Here is a 7,948-nt window from a genome sequence, read left to right as displayed (position 1 = left end):
GTTTTTAGTCTTTTTGAACTTAGTCATTCTGACAGCTGTAGGTGAGCTCTCACTGTAAATTTGATTTACATTTCCCTGATATCTAGTGATGTGAACATCTTTTCATGTGTCCGTTGGCCATCTGTCATCTTTGGAAAAATATCTATTCAGGTCCTCTACGCAGCATTTTATAATCAGGGGAAAATGTCTTTTTTAAAAATGTTGAGTTGTATGAGTTTTTGTATATTTTGCATATTAACTCCTTATCAGATTTATCATTTTCAAATATTTTCTCCCATTCAAAGCAGTCTTTTGTGTTAAGCTCTTGAGATTTATGCAGACCCAATTTGTTTATTTTTGATTTTGTGTCCCTTGCCCGAGGAGAATATTGCTAAAATTGATGTCCTAGAGCATACTGCCTGTTTTCTCCCAGGAGTTCAATAGTTTCAGGTCTGACATTTAAGTCTTTAACCCACCTAAAGTTTATTTTTTTATGTGGTATGAGTCCAGTTTGATTCTTTTGTATGTAGCTGTGCAGATATTGGGTCTTTCTGACACAACAGCCATCCTAGTGGGCATGAAATGACATCTCATTTTTGATTTTGATTTGCATTTCCCTGATGGCCAATGATACTGAGCATATTATTTTTTCGTGTGTGCTGTTGGCCATTTGTATATTTTCTCGGGAGAAATGTGTGTTCAGATGTTTTGCCCATTTTAAAATGAGGAGTCCTTTTTTTTTTTGTCTTTTTATTGTTCAATTCTAAGAGTTTTTTCTATTTTCTGGACACAAGTCTTTAATCAGTAATTCGTAAATATTTTCTCTCGTTCTGTAGATTGTCTTTCACCTTTTTGACGGCATCTTTTGAAGCACAGAGGATTTTAATTTATAATATCCAGTTTGTTTGTTTCTTTTGATGTCATATTTAAGAACCTATTGTCTAATCTAAGCACACAAAGCTTTACCCTTAAAATTTTTTTCTGAGTGTTTTGGTTTTAGCTCTTCCATTTATATCTTCCTTCACTTTGAGTTAGTTTTTGTCATGGTACAAAGCGGTACCAGGGGTCAAGTTTTACTCTTCTGCGTGTGGATATTCAGTTGCCCCAGCACCATGGTTGAAAAGACTATTCTCGCCTCCCTTGAATTATCTTGGCACTTTCTTAAAAAATCAATTGACAATATGAGGGGTTTTTTCTCCCCTGGATTCCAGATCTATCCCATAGATCTGTATGTCCATCCTTTTGCCAAGACCAAGTTCCTTAAGATTTTCAATATGCACGATCATGTCATCTTCGTAGAGATAGTTTTACTTCTTTCTTTTGAACGGATGTCTTTTATTTCATTTCCTTGCCTCGTTTCCCTGGCTGTAATAACACTTCAATACAATGTTGACTAGAAGAAAGAGCAGACATCACTGTCTTGTTCCAGATCTGAAAGAGAAATCAATCTTTCACCTTTAAGTATAATGTTAGCTGTGGATTTTACACAGATATTCTATCAGGTTGAGGAATTTCTTTCCATTCCAAGTTTGTTGAGTACTTTAGAAGAGGTGTGGAATTTTGTTAAAAGTTTGTTACACTCTTTAAAGGCTTATCTGTTTATTATGGCTGTGCTGGGTCTTCGTCGCTGCGTGTGGGCTTTCTCCAGTTGCAGTGCACAGGCTTCTCGTTGTGGCAGCTTCTGTTGCTGTGGAGAACGGACCCTAGGCACACTGGCTTCCTTCGTTGCAGTTCACGGGCTCCACAGTGCAGGCTCAGTGGTTAGCCTAGTTGCCCCAAGGCATGTGGGATCTCCTCAGACCAAGGATTGAACCTTTGGCCCTTACCCACTGACAGGCAGATTCTTAATCACTGGGCCACCGGGAAGCAGTGTTAAATGTTCTTTCTGGTCTGTTGACATGATCATGGGTTTTGTCTTTTATTCGATTGATATGAAAAATTACATTAATTGATTTTCAGATGTTAAACCAATGTTGCCTTCCTAGGATAAATTCCACTTTGTCACAGTGTATAGTCTTTTCTACATATTACTAGATTCTCTTTGGTAGTGTTTTGTAGAGAATTTTTGCATATTCACAAGAGCTATTGGTCTGTAGGATTTTTTTTTTTTTTCTGGTGATGTTTTGTCTGATTTTGGTATAAGGGTAATACTAACCTCATGGTGCAGCAGTAAAGAATCCTCCTACCAATGCAGGTGATGCAAGAGACTCAGATTTGATCCCTGGGTCGGGAAGACCCCCTGGAGTAGGAAATGGCAACCCACTCCGGTATTCTTGCCTAGGAAGTCCCATGGTCACAGGAGCTGTTGTCTATAGTCCATGGGGGCAACAGAATAAGACACAATTAAGTGACTGAGTGCACACACACACACAACCTCATAGAATGAGTTGGAATTCCTTGCTCTTTTATTTTTTACTTTTGGAAAAGTTTATAAGTAATCGGTAATAATTCGTCTTTAAATGTTTGGTAGATTCACCAAGTCTAAACTAGGAATTTTCTCTTTAAGGTTTTTTTTAAAGTTTTTTAAAGTTTATTATTCCTAACTGAATCACTTTACTTGTTATAGTTCTATTTATAGTTTTCATTTCTTCCAGAGTCCATTTTGGTACTTTTTGTCCTAAGAAACTGTCCACTTCATGGAATTTTCTGGCTGTCCAGTGGTTAGGACTCTGCTCTCACTGCAAAGGGCCTGGGGTCAGCCTCTGGTCAGGGAACTAAGATTCCACAAGCTGCATGGTGTAGCCAAAAAGAAAAAATTTTTTTAATTAAAAAATTAAATTTTTTACAAATTTTTATAAAGAATAATTTGTCCATTTCATCTAAGCTATATAGATGGAAAAGGACTGGTCATAGTATTCCCTTGTAATCCTGTTTGTTTCTGTTAGGCTTGTAATAATGACCCCTCTTTAATTCCTGTGTTAGTAATTTAATTCTTCACTCTTTTTCTCTGGGTCAGTCTAGTAAAGATTTGCCAGTCTTATTGATCTTTTAAAAGAATCATCTTTTAGGCTTTTTAATCTATTGTTTTCTATTCTCTATTCTATTAATTTCTACTCTAATCTTTCTTTTCTCTACTTGCTTTGGGTTTAGTTTGCTCTTTTTTTCCATTGTTAAGGTGGAATTTTAGATTTGTCTGAGATCTTTCTCCTTTTTTAACCTAGGCATTCACAGCTATTAAAAGTCCAGTTAGCACTGCTTTAGCTGCATCCAGTAAGTTTTGGTATGCTGTGCCTTTGTTTTTATTCACTTAAAGTAATTTCCCTTCTGGTTTATTCTTTGACTCATTTGTTATTTGGAAGTTTGTTTCTTAATTTTCATATATTTGTGAATTTCTTAACTTTCTGTTATTGATGGCTAATTTCATTCCTGTGTGTCAGAGAACACACAATTGTATAATTTAAATTTATTTAAGTTTATTGAGGCTTATTTTATGGCCTAATTTATAGACAAAATTTATTTTGCAGAATGTTCCGTGTACACTTGAGAAGAATGTGTTCTCCGCTATTTTTGGATGGAGAGTGCTATAGATGTCTGTTAAGCCGTTGATTTATAGTGTTGTTCAAGTCTTGTTTCCTTGTTGTTCTCTGTCTCCTTGTTCTATCCACTATTGAAAGTGGGGTGTTGAAGCTTCCAACTATTATTGTTACACTGTATATTTCTTCTTTCACTTCTGAAAGTTGTTGCTTCATATTTTGGGGGCTGTGTTATTAATTGCATATCTGCATATCTGGTATATCTTTCTGATGGACTGACCCTGTTATCATTATGAATTGTCCCTCTTTAGTGCTGCTGCTGCTGCTAAGTCACTTCAGTCGTGTCCGACTCTGTGCGACCCCATAGGTGGCAGCCCACCAGGCTCCCCCGTCCCTGGGATTCTCCAGGCAAGAACACTAGAGTGGGTTGCCACTTCCTTCCCCAATGCATGAAAGTGAAAAGTCAAAATGAAGTTGCTCAGTCGTGTCCAACTCTTAGCGACCTCATGGACTGCAGCCTACCAGGCTCCTCCGTCCATGGGATTTTCCAGGCAAGAGTACTAGTTTTAGTACTAGTTTTAGCGCTAGTTTTTTTGTTAAAGTCTATTTTGTCTGATACTAGTAGAACCACGCCAGCTTTCTTATGGTTGCTGCTTGCAAAATACAACTTTTTCTTTCCTTTTCTCCTTTTACTTTCAACCTATTTGTATCTTTGAATCCAAAGTATATTTCCTGTAGGCAGTATATAGTTGGATCTCAATGTTTATTCAGTTTGATCATTTCTGTCTTTTGACTGGATTATTAAATCCTTTCACATTGAATATTATTTCTGACATGTTAGGATGTACGTTTGCCATTTCACTTTTGTGTGTGTCAAGTCTTTTGTTGTTATTGTTTCCCTGTTCCTTCTTTAATGTTTCCTTTTACAATAAGTGAATTTTTTGTAGCCTACCATTTTAATCCTGTTGATGTTTTAAACATTTGTTTTTTATTTTCTTAGTGTTTTCTCTAGGACTTATATACATCTCGTCTTAGCAGAATCTAAGACTTATATTAATTTAATTTCAAGGAGATACTGGATATCCTCTATATCCTGTATAGCCTATATATCTCTATTTTTCTTCCACTTTCTTGTAATATTATTATACATATTACAATTTGTATATATATTATATATGCAACAATACATTGTTAATTATTGCTTTCTGTAATTTTATGTCCTTTAAAGAAGCTGAGAACAGTATATATTTACAGATTTTGTTATACTTGTTTTCTAATTTACCATTTCTGGTTCTCTTCATTCAAGATTCTCTTGAATCTCTGCAGATTCAAGTTAAAAATCTTACTTACTTTCTTACTCCACACAGCTTTGTTCCCACCCACCTTCTTTGTGTTGTTATTGTTATTGTACTATATGTTATAGGCCCAACAATACAATTATATATTGTTTTATACAATTAATTTTTTTTAATATTTATTTATTTATCTTTGGCTGGACTGGGTCTTTGTTGCTGCACTAGGCTTTCTCTAGTTGCAGCAAGCAGGGTAAGCAATGTCTTTATTTTGTCATCATTTTGAAAGATGGTTTTCTGGATATAAGATTCCTGTTGATAGTTTTTCTCTTTCAGTATTGCATATGTCATCTCACTGTGTTTTGGCCTTATGATTTCTGATGGGAAGTGAGTTGCTTATCTTTGTAGGATCCCCTTGTATGTGATGAGTCACTTTTCTCTTTGTTGCTTTCAGAATTTTCTTCTCGTCTTCAGAATTTTTAGTATGATTGCCTGGGTGAATCTCTTTATGTTTTCCTACTTTCAATTTGTTGAGCTTCTTAAATGTGTAGATTAGTCTTTTTCAGCCATAACTTCTTCAAGTATTTTTTCTCACTCCTCACCCTGGTACTCCCATTATGTGTATGTTGGTGTGCATAGTGATGTCCCGTATATATATATGTGTGTGTGTTTTTGATGATTTTTCTTCACTCTTTTTTATCTCTGTTCTTGGAATTGCATAATTGCTACTGCTTATCTTCAAGTTTGCTGATTATTTCTTTTGTGAGTTCAGATCTACTCTTGAGAATTTCTAGTAAATTTTTCATTTCAGTTATTGTACTGTTCAATTTCAGGATTTTTGTTTTTTTTAATAATTTCTCTTTTCTGATATTCCTTTTTTGATGAAACGTTAACATACTTACTTTTACTTTTTAGTATGGCTTCCTTTAGTTCTTTGAAGATACTGATAACTGCTTTGAAATCTTGGTTTGTTATATCTGATATCTGTGTCCTTTCACAGACAATTTCTGTTGTATGCTTTTTCCCCCTACTTTTTGTGTACTTGTATGTCTCATAATTTTTTGTTGAGAACTGGATTCTAAAGTAATATATTGTAGCAACTCTGGATACTGATTTTCTCACCCCTCCCCTGGTGGCTCAGATGGTAAAGAATCTGCCTGCAATGCAGGAGACCCAGGTTTGATCCCTGGGTCAGGAAGATCCCCTGGAGAAGGGAATGGCTACCCACTCCAGTATTCTTGCCTGGAGAATCCCATGGACAGAGGAGCCTGGCAGGCCATAGTCCATGGGAATCACAAAGAATCAGACCTGACTGAGCGACTTTCACTAACTCACTCACTCACTCCCCAAGGTTTGTTTGTTGCTGTTTGCTTGCTTATTCCTTTAGTGACTTGGATGGATTATCTTGGTATTTTGCCCCTCTTTGTGAAGCCTCTGATGTGCTGCTCAGAGGATGCAGCCCTGGATATATGCACAATAACTCTAAGATGGCAGGAGTTATAGCAGAACTCTCTGAGACTGTCTCTTTCCCTGAGCTCTCTGTTAAACTGGCTTGCCTCTGCTGGCATCATACCCAACTTTTAGGCTCCACTAATTGTCAGCTTATTGCTCTGTTCGTTGCTGTAGGGCATACATTACTCTAGGGTCTGATTCAATTAAACTTGGGTGCCTTTGTGGAGGTAGCTTTTAAAGCCAGTCTTTGAGGTTTGTTCAGACCCCATGCGGGCTCTTCTAGGCTTTCCTTTTCCCTGGTTCTCTCTGGTAAACTAGCTGGCCTACAGCTTGTTTTAAATTGCTTGCCACCCAAATCTCCATTGCTTTCAGAGCACTCAAGTTTGAATGTCCCCATGTTCTCTTTCAAATAAAGTTCATGAATTTTTTTTTTTTTTTTTTGGCTGCACTGTGCTGCTTGCCAGATCTTAGTTCTAACCAGGGATGGAATTCATGCCCCCTGCTGTGGAAGCATGGAGCTGGACAGCCAGGGAATTCCCTGAAGTCAGTGACTTAGAGAAGAGCTTCAGAGTTCTCAGTTTTTGTGGATTGACTAGACATAATCTCTGAGTCTCTGTTGTGGAACTGAGGGCAAGGAAAGTGGTTCATCTCCTAGAATAACATCTGGCTTCGTGTGCAGGGTTCTGGGCAGTGGTGGTAGCCTTTCATTCTGTCCATGGACATTTTGGTTATCTCCAATTCTCTCCCAACACAGAGCATCTGCCCCATGAGCACGCAGGTTGAAACAAAGAGATCAGTATTCTTAGCCTGCTGTGCCTGAAGTCAAGCCTTTGTCCCATCAGTAAGAGCCGGGTGGAGGAAGGGAGCCCCAATCTCTTGGCTACACACTCACCAGGAATTTAGCCTCCACCACTTGGAACAGAGAAAGGAGGCACTGGTGAGATGCTGGCAGCCTGCTTCTTTCAGTGAGATATCCTATATCTCGACTGGGAGCTGAGAGGAAAAGGAAGCCCATTCTCTTGGTCATACCCACCTGGATCAGAGCTTCAGGCATTGCTCTGAGATGGGTAGATAAGAGGGAAGGAGCAGGTTGCTGCTTAAGTGCTACAGACTCTCACTGTTCTGGCTGAGATTGAGTAGATTTTCTTGAATAAGTTTCTTTATTTGCTGTATGCCCTTAGGAAAATGTCAGAGACTTTGACAACTGGTTTGTAAAATAATCTTCACTGATTATGGTAGGACAATAGGTCAACAGAGTGCTCCATTCCAGAAGTGAAAGCCAGGCATAGAGATTTAAGATAAACTCACTCCAGCTCTCAGCAGTTCAAGAGACATTGGAATTACATTTTAGATCCCTTATGGGATCATTGAAATTAAGCAGGATACTCAGGTGCTAGCCTGATTAAATCATCTCCCTGGTACTGAAAGCTTCATGTAACCTCCAATCTCTGAGACATGCAGTGGATAGGTGAGAACACCGGATCAGCTACAGTTCTGTTGATCCTTTGGAACTGCTTTGAGACTGAAGCAAAGGATTCATTCAAATTTGGCCCATTCCCTGAGAGTACTTTGGAGAACAGATAAGACAATGGGCACACAACTTGGAAATATGGTGAAGAGACATGACCTGCTCTCTGACCTGTCCGGTGCAGACTCATCTCCACCCCCACAATGTGATAAGCACTCAGATTCCTGCTTTTCTCTAAATCTGTTCTCAAGATGCAGGCATTCTCCCTCCTACCTCCTGAGGAT

This window comes from Capra hircus, chromosome 11 (genome assembly GCF_001704415.2).
Source record: "Capra hircus breed San Clemente chromosome 11, ASM170441v1, whole genome shotgun sequence".
NCBI lineage: Eukaryota > Metazoa > Chordata > Mammalia > Artiodactyla > Bovidae > Capra > Capra hircus.
This window is presented reverse-complemented; position numbering follows the sequence as displayed.